Consider the following 12,667-nt stretch of genomic DNA (forward strand, 5'->3'; position numbering starts at 1 on the left):
TCCACGAGGGGAAGCAGATTAAATACCACCTCCTCTTGCAGACCGGCTGCTTGTCACCCTGTGCTGTTGCCTCTGATAAAGAGGCAGCCATGCCGGGTGGCAGCAGCCCCTGTCTGGGGCAGGGTCTGAGCTCCTGGACCCAGCACGAACTGGAACTGAGCCAGGCTGCCTGCCTGCCTGGCTCCTAATACACTTTAAATGCAGAGCCACAGTAGGGGTAGGTCCCGGACCTGTTGTAAGCCTGAACTGAGCCGGGCTGCTGGCCAGCCTGCTAAAAAATTTACTGGTTGGGGAGGGGAGGGAAATGCATGTAGTCTATAGCATTAATTTATAAGCTTATGCTTAGACTATTACATCCCTAATACCTACCCATATGCTTTTTACAGCACCTTGGACAACAGAGTCCTGATTTTGATTGGAGCTCCTTACAATAGCATACCATGATTTCTTTTAAGGGAAAAATGTAACTGTTTAAATAGCACCTTTATAGTAATTTTGGGATCACAGCACTTCAAGCAACGGCATGCTGCACTGCAAACTATGCAGGCTGTATGTTTTGAGAAATATTTGTGCAGGTTTATTTTTAATATAAACTGTTTAAGTCAGGAGATCTAGATTTTATTTCCTGTTCTGCAGCTGACTGCATGTATGATCCTGAGCAAATCATTTTGCCTCTCAGTGCTTCATTTTTCCTTTCTGCAAAGGTTAGTCTCTGGTGGTCCGCCACTGCTAAACTTACCTTCACCTCCGCAGGTATCAGGTGACTGCAGCTCCTACTGGCCACAGATTACCATTTGCAGTCAATGGGACCAGGACACAACTTCCCACCACTTCCAATGGCTGTGAATGGCAATCCACAGCCAACGAGAGCTATGATCACCCAATACCTGTGGAGGCGCAGGTAAATATAGAGGTAAAGTCCCACCAGGAACTAACCCTACGGACCAGATCTGGCCAGAATTTGCCCACCCAACAGTCGCTAGCCTTCAACAACAGAGCCTTTGCCCTCCATGTAGATGAGGCTGGTAGCATCATCTATTATTGAGATTGCCTGATACTTCCCATTATAAGACTCTGTGTTCAGTTACAAACATTAGCTAGCTGGGCTGAAATGTTCCATGCCAAATGTTAGGACCAGGTTGAATAGTAGTTGTTGTTTCATTGAGGGAGGGAGGGTAGGTTTAAAATTTCAGCTGAAAAGGATCCGCTGTTCCTGAGAAAGAATCTAGACTAGAGTCAAATACATGGTTTTGATTCCAGTTAAAAAAACAAAACAAAACAAAAACAAAACTGGAAACCTTTTCTTCAACAAGCTCTGGCATCCCCATTCTTTGGAGCGGGGAATTGAAACTTGGTAGGGTTGGGGGGGGGGGCTTTATGTCAGGGATAGGCTTTTGCCTTCAGAGAACAACAGTTCACACATACTCCAAGAGTCTTTCCAGATGGAGTGATCAGATGTCTTATTTTTAAAAGGACTGTCCCATATTAATACCCTCCTGCAGGTGTCCTGGCTTTTTCTTGAAAACGGGCAAATTGTCCCATATTATCTATCTCCTCCCTACATCAAAACTGGTGCGTCCTGCTGCTGGCTGGATGCCTGCTCACCAGCCACCTGACCACTAGCGGTGAGTGGGAGGGGATGTGTGTCCAGTGGCTGACGGTGGGGGCTGGTGTGCAAGGCTGATGGCAGGGCAAAGATGCAGTGTGCAGGGCTGGCTGCTCCCCCTGCTGGCCTGTCAGCCCAGTTCCTGCTGTGCAAGACTCTGGTCTCCATCCCATTTCTAGATGGTAGTGGCTGGAGTGGTTACATGTCACCTCTGCTGCCCACCCTTTAGTCTTTTACATGCTTCCCCTCTAGCTTCCTTTCCCTGCTTTGCCCCTTCAACTCCACCCCCACTGCTCCTCTATATCCCCTCTCCACACCCCCTCCAGAGGGGCACATTCCTCTCCCAGTGCTAGGCAGGAGACTGAGCTCTCCAATGGCTTGCCCAGCAGGCTCTTTCCTCCTTCCTCCTCCCCTCTGCCCCCCACTGCCTCTTTTTAGCCTGGTGCCCTGGGAAAGCCGAAGACTGTCCAGCCTGGGGTGTTGGCCAGAAAAAGCCGAGCTCCCATGTGTCATAGCCCTGCATTGGGCTGTCACAGGAAAGCCTTTTTACCCCTCAGCTAAGCTCTGGAGTAGTCTGGGTGGGAGCAATTTCCAGCTTGTTCATACCCCAAACCGGCAGGCTCTACAGCAGTTCCCATCCCCTACACACTCTACTCTGCTGAGCCACCTCCCTGGGTGGGTTCACTGAAGCCCCTGCAGTCAGCTTCCTTGGGCCCTGGTGCACAATGAATCTGTAGGACTTAACCCCTTTCTGCCCATGTTGTAGCCAGGGGACAGGAGCCGGCTGGGTTATGCTGCTTGCCAGCAGCAGCCTGGAAATGTTAGCTGCTTTTTAGGCACCATGTGGGCAGGAAGGAACTGGCTTCTTCCAGATACATGGGAGCAGTGGAGGTAGGGATGGGAGAGATGAGCTGTGCCTGATCATCCCTTCTCTCCCTCCTCCTCTCCTGTAGCTGCAAGCAGCTCCCATCCTTTCTCTTCTGCTCAGTGCCAAAAGGGGTGTGTCTAAACTACATGGCTCCGTTGATGGAGCCATGTAGATTAGGCTGATCGGCAGAGGAAAATGAAGCCGCAAATTAAATAATACCTTCTGGAGACACTTAGGGTGTATCTACACAGCACCCTAAACTTGAAATAAGACACACAATTTGCAAATTGCGTATCTTATTTCAATTTAATTTTGAAATAGCATATTTCGAAATTTGGCGCATCTACACAGTGCTAAATTTTGAAATACATCCCTTAGCCCTCATGGAACTAGGGTTACAGGGATGCTGAAATAGCATGTCCACTATTTTGAGACCTATCTTGAATTAGCGGGCACGTTCAAAAGACAAGGGGTAGCTATTTTGGGATACTTCCAGTATCCCGAAATAGCCCCGCTGTGTAGACGTACCCATATAGATTAGAAACAGTAAATAGATATAAAGCCAGTGCAGACAAATACAGGAATGTTCACTGCAGTACATGTTCTGTTTTATTTCCAATCTAGTTTAAAAGTCCTGTGCTATGAAGTTTCCACTACTTCCCTTTGGAGACTATTTCACATCTCACTATTAGAAGCTTTTGCTGACATTCCGACCAAATTTTCCCATTGCTTCAACTTATGGCCCTTTGTAACACATGATATAATTCCTCTCTGCCCATAATATTTATACTCCTGAAATGTTTGTAGATTTATGTTCCACCCGAGTCCTCTCATAGCCAAACTCTGCATGTTTAGCTCTCTTAATCTTCCCTCAGAAGTAAATCTTGCCAACCCCCTGATCATTTTTTTTTGCTACATAAAAATGATAAGTTTGCTCATATACATTACTTCTATTTTACAGTTTATGAGCAACCCTATGAACAGAAACTCCATTATTATAACAGCATGTATCTAAATTTGGTTCATCAGTTATTATTCTGTAAAAGGCTTAATAGTTAATCCACTGGGATCCCAACAAAGACTTTCATGCGTAATGTCTGCTGGATCTACCTTTCAGTTCTATGTATATGTATACTCTGTTTATGTGCACCCACTGACATCCATCCAGATCAATAATCTGCAGTCATTATCTGTGTGAAGATATAAAATGAAGCACTATATTTTACTATACTGCGCAGAAGTTGTAGAGTACAGTCACAAAGGTGGCCTTCCTTTGTTAGATGGGGGGGATAACGTAATTCATTTATTCAGTCAATCAAAAACCACCATTCAGCATCTAAACCACCTAGCTTGTGCATAGAAATGGCTGTGCATACTACCTGATTGTGAAGATTTACCAGCCAGTTTGACTGTCTGGACTTGTGTGCACTAGAGAGTGGTAGCCATAGGATCCCACTGTCCAATCTTGCTTTCTATTGGCAAGGACCACCGCATGTTTAGCCCTTCACACAGCATCACCAATTTCAAATCCTGGCTTAGGTCCTAAGTGAGAATAGACCTTTTGGTGCCTCCTAGTTAACTACAAACAGTTGTCCATATTAGAAAACCAAAGGAGAAGAATAGAAGTGATTGAGTGAGGGAATGCAAACTAGTACTGAGGGGCACTAGTAGAGTTGTGTTAGGATTGGAACAGGAATGGGAGATGTTGCAAGTCAAGAATGAAATTAATAAAGAAAGCAATACGATGTAGCACACGGACTACATTATACCTTACTAAAGGTTAGTCATGGTAAATACAGCAGCTGCAATAGTGTATAAGATATCCAAGCTCTCACAGAGTTAAAAATGGGGGGGGGGGGGGCAGAGATGCTATTTAGATACAGAATTTTTCAGGGGGCTTTTATTCTAGTCTCCATTGTGCTTTTTACTTAATCATCCAGTCTGATTAGTTTAGCAATTTAGAAATTATTGCTTTAACTATATATCACTACAGTTTCAATTGGCATTTTGTGGCATTTCTAGTAATTTTATGACTTGTAAAAACTCGCTCCAGATCAATGAAGTTTCATAAAATACCAAAACCACACATCAGTCACATGACATCACAAGCATTTGCTCAGCACAACCTCAGCTAAACAGGATCACGGTATATCACAATATGGCTGAAAGGAAGATCTCACTATTTCCTGGTGTTATCACTTCCCCTGCCCTGAGGGAATGCTAAGATATGACCAGAGTTATACTTTAATCCTGCATAATAAAATGGTTGAGAAAAAAGAGAGGGGCAAGGAGCAATCTCTTACATGTAGTCAAACCAAAGACCCATTCTAGCAGGCCTAATTTTTCCTTAGCAAAATTGTTTGATTTCTCTCCAATGCCCAATGTGATGGTATCTGATTAAAAGTATGACCATTTAGATCATGGTTGCAACAGATCTTATACAAAATGTGGCATGTAAGATGTCTATGAAAAGATTATGACTAGAAATAGTATAATCCTTTTTGTATTTTAAGCTAGGAGTATTGGCTCTATATCTGTATTTCAAAAGTTGGCTCATGAGGAATGCCCACAAAGTATTTAGCCACCACTTCTTGGAGGGACTGTTCAAACTAAGTAGCTCATTAAGGAACATTTAACTCACAGTGGACGCTGGGAGACACCCATTTACACTGAATGGACTTAAATGGAATGTCCACTGCATGGACATGTGACTCCATACTCCATCTTTACCTGTAATTTTCCACAGTAAGAACAATGGCTTTCCCTCCATGTGCCAGAAGCTATAAAATGAACTGGAAACACCTCAGTTTTGTCTCTTTCCTGCTCAGATTTATACCTGAGTGCATTCTAACAAAGAGACTGTGGTCCTTCCAAAGATTTGTAAGCAAGCAGAGACTTGATTTAAGACAGCAGTTAATTCCATCACTGCTACAAGCCAGAACCAAGACCTTTGCAATTATTGTATATATTTAATTCTCTTAACCAATTTTAACACTCACTTTTTTTTTAAATAAATAAACCTTTAGATTTTACATACTAAAGGATTGGAAAAAGTGTGATTATTTGATGAGACTTTTAATCTGAAATCCAGTGTTTTTGGGGTGATAAGTAGACTAGAATGCCGCAGGAAACTGCTTTTATGACTTCTTTTATGACACAGACGTTTACGTTTGCAGCTGGATTGGTACACCTTATGGGAGAACAGCCAATAGCAATTAAGGGGTGTATTTCCTCTGTTTCTCAGCAGTGTGACCTGAATTTGATGTTCTCAGTTGATGTGACCCATGACAGCACAGTTAGACATTGTTTCTTGTCCATGCTAGATCCCTTCCACACATGTTACTCAGGGAGTGTTGTGTCAGGCATTTACATGGAGAGCCTTGCAGCAGCATTACAAACATTAATGATAGAAAAAGTCAGCAGCGGCTTGTTTCTTTTGGCTAAGTCTAGTTTCATACAGGGAAATACAAAAGCCCACAGCTACGGAGAAGCTTTGCCTGCACCTTCTCATGGCAACACCACCAATCCGCCCTCCTAATGAGTGACTTGTAACCTCTATATACCTCAGTTTCTACAGTGGCATAATAGAGGTACTTCCCTAATGGTCATGGGCATTCTAAGGCTCAGGTTGTTCAGATACTTGGATGAAAGGAATTAAATGATGCACTATATTTTACAATGTCCTGCTGAGATGGCAGGAATGAGGAACAGAGGATTTGGATATGAACAGAAATGTTACTATGATCCTGCTTTAGTTAGAGATGGGCCAAAATCATCAACACTTTGAACATCTAGGTGCACATGGGTTAGCTTCAAATCTCAAGATCTCCTCTTCTTAAGTTTGGTTCTGGGTTGGATTTAAAATGCACGAGACTTCTTATCCTGCCAGTGGCAAGTAGGCAAAACTCAATTTACACCCTGATCCAAAGCTCATTGAAATCAGTGGGAGTCTCTGTCTCTCGGATCAGACTGTCAGGCAGTGGCTTCTGACTGCTTGCCAGGGCTCTGCAGGAACAAGTCTGAACAGATTTCTGGAATGACATTTCCAGAGGCATAGTTCCTTCAGAGCAGGCGTTTCTCGCTCTGCTTTTGCCTCTCCTTCACAGGCCAAATGAATCCTTTGGCCCATCTGATGCCAATTTATGCTTTACTGGTGAGAGGTGCTTTACCTTGTGTCACAGCTCTGGGGCAAGCCCAGACTGAGTTTCTGTGCCTCCTTCTAAAATGGGTTGGGCCCAGGTTTGTAGTTTAACACAAGAAAAGTGACAGTGAGCTCAATGGCTAGACAGGAAGAGAAGGAAGCATCTGTCTGGACCAGATCCTCAACTAGTGTAAATCAGCCCAGCTCTACTGAAGTCATCACTGGCTCTTTGGATAGATTTCTAATGTTTTAGAAGCTTATATTAATTACAGTCCGCCAGCAACTGGCAGCAAATACATTATCACAAATTCATCACTTAGAAACAGGCAATCACTTAGACCAGGGGTCTCCAAACTTTTCAGCCCGAGGGCCGCATTAACTATCAAACAGCAGTTCGGGGGCCGACTACACACTTGAGGTCCAAATAAAAAACAATCAAAACATGGATGTTGTTAATTATTTATTTAATATTATTTTATTCAGTTATTATTTAATAACACATTCATACACTACACATGAACACCTGTATTAGTGTGAATGGTGAAATTGTTTCCTGGATGCCAAAATAGCAGACATTTCTGGCTTTAGATTTGTTGTCCCTAACATCAACAGTGAGCTGAGATTATCATCGGACAAGTTTGTTCTCAAATTGTTCTTCACGTATTTCATTCTTGAAAATGTTTGTTCACACAGGTATGTTGTTCCAAAGATTGAAAGGTACCTTGATGCAAAAGTTTTGACATTAGGAAAGTCTTCCTTGGGCAAAAACTGGTAAAAACCCACCAGTCCTATTTTGAACTTGTCCCTAAGGAGGTCATTTGCTTGCAACTCAATGACTTCCAGCTGCAGTTCATCTGGGCAACTGGCCACATCTGCTTCAAATGGGTTTTGAAACAATCTCACTTCTTCTGCCTTTGAATCCAAAAAGGTCTCCACGGGCCGGATGAGAGGGCCTCGCGGGCCACATCCGGCCCCCGGGCCGTAGTTTGGAGACCCCTGACTTAGACAAAGGGATGATACTCTGAGAGGGCATAAGTCAGTGTAGCGCCATTGACATCTTTACGTGATCATGTTCTAGCATTTGAGTGCGATCAAAGCACTTTCTTGGTAATGGAACAAAAGAACCTTATCTATAAGATAGCCTATCAGCTAGCATTGATAGCATGTTGAGCTATATTTAAAAAATGCTAGGCTACGTCTACACTGGCCCCTTTTCCGGAAGGGGCATGTAAATTTCATGAGTCGTAGTAGGGAAATGCGCGGGGGATTTAAATATCCCCCGCGGCATTTAAATAAAAATGTCCGCCGCTTTTTTCCGGCTTTTAAAAAAGCCGGAAAAGAGCGTCTACACTGGCCCCGATCCTCCAGAAAAAGTGCCCTTTTTTTCCTCAAAGTAGGAATAAGATCCTCCGGAAAAGGGCACTTTTTCCGGAGGATCGGGGCCAGTGTAGACGCTCTTTTCCAGCTTTTTTAAAAGCCGGAAAAAAGCGGCGGACATTTTTATTTAAATGCCGCGGGGGATATTTAAATCCCCCGCGCATTTCCCTACTACGACTCATGAAATTTACATGCCCCTTCCGGAAAAGGGGCCAGTGTAGACGAGCCCCTACAGTTTAGTGTAGAAGGGGAAGGAGTGCCCTATGGGGAATGACATTGTAAGGTTACATTTGGAGCTGCAGACCTGTGTTCCCTTTGTCTTCTGGATTCTCTGAGGGATTTTGGATCTCTTGCCTGCCAACAGCTCTCTTTGCAGCCAGGATTTGTTTCTGTTACTGGCCCTGTCTCGGGCCTTTAAGGGTACATCTACACTGCAATGCTATTTTGCAACACCAGAGTATCCAGAAACAGCTTATCCCATGTCTTTCCAGCAAACCTGTTATTTCGGAGTCACTATTCTGACGTCCCTGTAAACCTCATTCGACAAGGAGTAAGGGACGTTTCGGAATAGCGCTTTATTTCAATATTTTCGTACTGTGTAGACAGCACCAAATCTGTGGCCAGCACCAAATGACAAAATAAGTTATTTCCAAATAGCATTGAAATAAGATAAGCCATTTACGTAGCTCAAATTGCATGTCTTATTTCAAGTTATGGTGCAGTCGATGCACCCTGAAAGAGGAGATCCTGAAACACTAGATGGGGCTTAATTTCTGCTACTTTGTCTGCAGCAGAACATTACTGAGAGAAGGTCATTCATGATGCTCTATACTCCCCAATTTATCTGAGCTATCATAAATTCTATCACCAATAGCGTTTCAACTGTCAGCATTTTGATAGGGTGCAATGACACTGCCGGAAAGCACCAGTTTTTTATTCTCTTCTTCCCAGTCATTACCTTTCTTCCTTGTTTTCTTTCTTTCTGTCTCAGATCTGATGAGCTGACCCGGGCTGGGTACAGAGAAACCTTGAATGCACAGCACAGAACCTTAGGGACACTAAGTTTCCCCACAGAGGTGATTCCATAGATAAGATCCTCTGCAGTATGAAGACCTTTAGGAAGTGGTTGCTCGTTGGACTAACCTCTATGCTACAAGCTAGAGGTGTGATTCTCTAGCTAATGTACACATACTCGTGGTAGTAGATGAGACTTACTGTGAGTTTAAATAGTAGTGTAGCGTGGTAGCACAGACAGCAGCTACAATGCCAAGTATGATAGCAGGAGTACATGTATGTGAGTGGGGGAAATCACACCCCTAACCCTGCAGTATAGGCACAGACTTGATCCAGGAGCTTGTCACTGACACAGCTGAGCAAACAGTCTCAAGGCCTGACTGTGATCTTTTTTACACTAGACATTTTGTTGGAATTACTCCTTATTGACTAAGTGAAACTGACCACATAGTTCCATCTTTTAATGATCTTTTTTTAACCTTCTAGCTCCTCTTGCTCCATGGACCTCTTCACTGTTGCCCTATTGCCATTTTCGATTAGAGTTTTCTTCAAAATACATGCACCCTGAACTGAATACACTGGATGGATAGATTTTCTTTCTGCATATTCTGGGCTCAATCTTGGAATTAGAGAATTGTAGAACTGGAAGGGACCTCAAGAGGGCCTTTAGTCTAGTCCCCTACACTCACGGTGGGATTAAGTACTATTTAGACCATCCCTGACAGCTGTTTGACTAACCTGCTGTTAAATATCTCCCAGGCAATTTATTCTGGTGCTTACCAACACTGACAGTGAGGAAGTTTATCCTAATGCCTAATCCAAATGTCCTTTGTCACAACTTAAAGCTCATTGTTTCTGGTGCTATCTTCAGCTAGGCATAGTTCAAGAGAAGGTGAAACAAGATGGATCTAAGTTACTTTTCCACTCTCCCAATCCTCAATCTGACTGGGGTCATAAACAGCTTGTTAATGCAACTGGCAGGTGATACTACACAAGGTACAGACATAACCCAGCTAGCTTTGATCTAGCTACTTCAAGGAACAACAGCAGGGAAGGAGCAATGGCGGGGGTGTCAGAAGCTCAAGTATTTACCCACACCCACAGGTGAGTGGGTCTAGCACACACAACCAGCTGTGTTGCCACAGCTTCACTGCGGTTATTACGCAAGACAGCTTTGACCCAGCTCCCTCAAAACTAGCTCAAATAGGTCGCAATCACTCCTCCAAACTACAGCGCAGACCAGTGTTCGCTCTCATTTTTATGTCCACGTGCAGAATGAAATTTATTATTAGAAATTTATGTCGCACAGCTCAAAGGGAACCCTAACCACAGACATACCCTGCACTATAGTGTAATTTAAACACTGCCCGCAAAGTCTCACTACAGATGGCTGCCCCACATAAGGATCGGCATCCCACATTGTTGTGTGGCATGCCCTTGCCCACTCCCAACACACACAGAATCATAGGACTGGCAGGGCCTCAAGAGGGCATCCAGTCACATCCCTGCACTCATGGCAGGACTAAGTATGATCTAAACCATCCCTGACAGCTGTTTGTTTAACCTGTTCTTAAAAATCTGCACTAAAGGAGATCCCACAATGCCACCTAGGCAATTTATTCCAGTGCTTAACCACCCTGACAGTTAGGAAGTTTTTCCTAAGGTCCAATCCAAACCTCCCTTGCTGCAATTTAAGCCCATGCATGGTGGGGGATGTTAGTAGTGTAAAGCAAATTGTACTGCTTTTATGCCACCCAGCAAGGATTTCCTTACACTCTGAGAATCCTTGGCTGTCCCTTTAGATCAGCTGGATGGTAATTTTCCATTGTCAGTCCTGGTACCAAGGATCTGGTTCATTGCACCGAAGCCTGAAAAAACAGGCAGCCTGAGAGGATGCTGCGAAAGAGATCTAATTCCTTATGAAATTTGCCTTCTTCTAAGTCAAGGGCTATTAATGATCCCAAAACACAAATGGTTTCAAGCATCATGGACATTGCAGTGTGTTTTAAACCACCACAAAAATTCTCCAAGGGCACAATGCTCTTTACCAATTACTTTAATTACAGGGGATGATCACTGGATTCCTGTTTTCAAAAGCTTTTGCATTACACAATGTTCAGGAGCCTCTATACAAAATAAAGTTCTGGAACTCTCCCGCAAGTTACAGTTAATTGAAGGTAGTTTTGTTATTAGGCTGATTTGCTTATCAGTGGTTCAGGATAACTAGCTAATTGAGCCAATTAGCCACTTTGAGCAAGATAAAAGCTAAGCCCTGGCTCTGCTTTAGGATGTTTACTCATCTTTTAGCCCCAAAGCGTGCAAAAAGAGAAATGTCAATTATTTTTCCAGAAAGCTAAATGTGTGTTTAAGATCTAGTGCAGTAGGCTGTCTCTGGAAGCCCAGTGTCTTTGACACAGAGCTCGACCACATTCATAATCCATCTTGGTCAATTTCACAGTCATAGGAATTTTAAAATCAGAAATTTCATGATTTCAGATATTTAAATATTAAATATTCTGGTGGTGTAATTATAGCGATCCTGACTCAAAAAGGAGCTCTGGAGGTGAGGGGTCCTCAAAAGCACCATTTATGGGAGATGAGGGGGGTCAGCAGCCCGCCAAAAGTTCGAACACCTTGATTTCATACTTGAGGTCTGCTTAAACTACATGCCTGAGTTGCAGGGGTAGCTCTAATAGCAACAGAGTTCCTGCTGCTCCCAGCTTTGCCTTTGAGGGAAGGAGTTTGTTTATAAACAAAGGAAAGCAGGGTGATTAAGATAACAAAAGGTTCGCTATTCAAGTAACTGAAGGATCTTTAGAACATCATGCAAATCATATGAAAATCATAGAATCATAGAACACTAGAACTGGAAGGGATCTTGAGAGGTCATCGAGTCCAGTCCCCTGCCCTCATGGCAGGACCCAGTACTGTCTAGACCATCCCTGATAGATGTCTGTCTAACCTGCTCTTAAATATCTACAGAGATGGAGATTCCACAACCCTCCTAGGCAACTTCTTCCGTGTTTAACCATCCTGACAGGCAGGACGTTTTTCCTAATGTCCAACCTAAACCTCCCTTGCTGCAGTTTAAGCTATCATGTCCCCTCTCAGTCTTCTCCTTTCCAAACTAAACAAGCCCAATTCTTTCAGTCTTCCTTCATAGGTCATATACTCTAGACCTTTAATCATTCTTGTTGGTCTTCTCTGGACCTTCTCCAATTTCTCCACATCTTTCTTGAAATGTGGCACCCAGAACTGGACACAATATTGCAGGGTACTCTACTTAAAAGACAGGGAAAAAAGAGTGGGAATAAATAGTGGTATGCTGCAAGGATCTACATTTATCACGGCTGTTAAACTTCTCATAAATGTTCTTGAAAAAGGGGTAAACAGCGAGGTAGCAAAATTTGTAGATGATATAAAATTATTCAAAAGAATTGAGTCCAAAGCTGACTGCAAAGCATTACAAAGGGATCTCTCAAAACTGGGTGACTGGGCAACACAAGAGCAGATGGAATTCAGTGTTCCGAAATGCGAAGTAATGCACAGGGGAAAACATAATCCCAAATGTACATACACAAATGATGGGGGTCTAAAATGGCTGTTACCACTCAAGAGTGAGATCAGGAATCCTTGTGGATAGTTCCCTGGAAATATCTGC

At 43.3% G+C, this 12,667-nt stretch overlaps 1 protein-coding gene across 5 annotated transcripts in view; it reads right to left on the reverse strand.

The window, feature by feature from the left end:
- Positions 1-12,667, reverse strand: part of TSPAN4 (tetraspanin 4) — a 708,227-nt gene that overhangs the window by 89,682 nt on the left and 605,878 nt on the right. The window lies entirely within an intron of this gene.

This window comes from Pelodiscus sinensis, chromosome 5, assembly GCF_052426305.1.
Source record: "Pelodiscus sinensis isolate ZL-2025 chromosome 5, ASM5242630v1, whole genome shotgun sequence".
In the NCBI taxonomy this organism is placed as follows: Eukaryota; Metazoa; Chordata; order Testudines; family Trionychidae; genus Pelodiscus; species Pelodiscus sinensis.